Genomic DNA, 1,427 nt, shown 5'->3' on the forward strand with positions numbered 1-1,427 from the left:
GATAATGACCGAAGTAGATGAGCTCAAATCCGCTGATGTAACCTGCGATTTCGAGAAAGTTGTGCAGTGGAGGATTAAAAATAAACACTTTAATCTAGAGTTTTCCGGTCGCTTCTTATTGCACAGAGTTCCAACTATATAGGTGAGTCATTTGGTAGAGCTGTTGCCTCTCAGCAAGAGAGTTGTTGGATGGAATCCCAGCCAGGGGACCTTTCTGAGTAGAATTTCCATGTTCTATCTGTGCATGTGTGGGTTTTCTCCAGGTACTCTGGTTTCCCACTTCAGATCAAAAACATGACTGTTAGGTTAATTGGCAAGTCTAAATTGTCCCTAGATGTGAGTGAGACAGTGAATGGTTATTTCTCTGTATGTTTCCCTGTGCTTTGTAAAAAAAAAATGTTTTTTATACAGGCTTGTATTATTTTATGTTTTATAAATATTTATCTGCTGAGCTTTGTTTTTATGATGCTGCAGAATTACCACATGTGGTTTTGGGGCCTGTGTTGCCCAATAGGGTCTCTCAGAGTGGCCTGGCCCCATCTACAAAGAGCAGGGGTAGATACAGATTGTTATGTATCTATCAGTAATTTAGAAAAAGCTGTACAGATTTAACCATTTGTTTTACTAATTAGTTTGAATAAATTATTATTTCTTGTAGGCTAAGATGATTTTGTTCTGCAACCTGATGAGGTAAAAAGTGTTTTTCTGTTCAGTGAAAAGCAAATATCAACTTATTAACCTTAAAAGCGCAATCTGTTCAGAGTGACCCAATACAGAGCACACATCAATAAAGATACTGTATATAGTTACACATTTAGATGATCAAAARTAGTCTAGACATATCAACAAAAACTTGAATGTGTAGTGAGGGCTGTCAAACTCATTTTCACTGAGGGCCACATGAGCATTATGGTGGCCTGGCCTCAACACAAAGGACCAGTTGTAATAAAAATTAATGTGACAGTAAAAGACAAAAAATTCTCACAACTAAAACTAGATCAATTAAACTAATAATCATAGAAATGATTTAAACCCTCTCTAGTGTATATAAYGTGATGGTTCAAATGCAGAGTACATGTTTCATCCTGACACAGTTGGTAGAACTGTTGTCTTTTAGCAAGAAGGTTGTCGGATCAAGTCCCGACTGGGGATCTTTCTGGGTGGTTTTTCTCTGGGCACTCCGGTTTCCTCCGTCAAACCAAAAACATGAACGGTGGGCTAACTCGATGGTTCCCAAACTTTTTCTGCCGGCACTTGTTTGGGTTATAAGAACATTTCTACTGCCRAGCAAGGCACTCAAAAATAGTCCAAAAACTCAAGACAAATAGAAATTTTACAAAAACTTTAGCTTTTTGTTATTTCTGCCAAAGGGGTTATGTTTTTATTAGAATCCCTGTTTTGCTCATCAGTTTGTCCAGCAAAAATCT

Source organism: Austrofundulus limnaeus, unplaced genomic scaffold, assembly GCF_001266775.1.
Source record: "Austrofundulus limnaeus strain Quisiro unplaced genomic scaffold, Austrofundulus_limnaeus-1.0 Scaffold374, whole genome shotgun sequence".
NCBI classification, from domain to species: domain Eukaryota; kingdom Metazoa; phylum Chordata; class Actinopteri; order Cyprinodontiformes; family Rivulidae; genus Austrofundulus; species Austrofundulus limnaeus.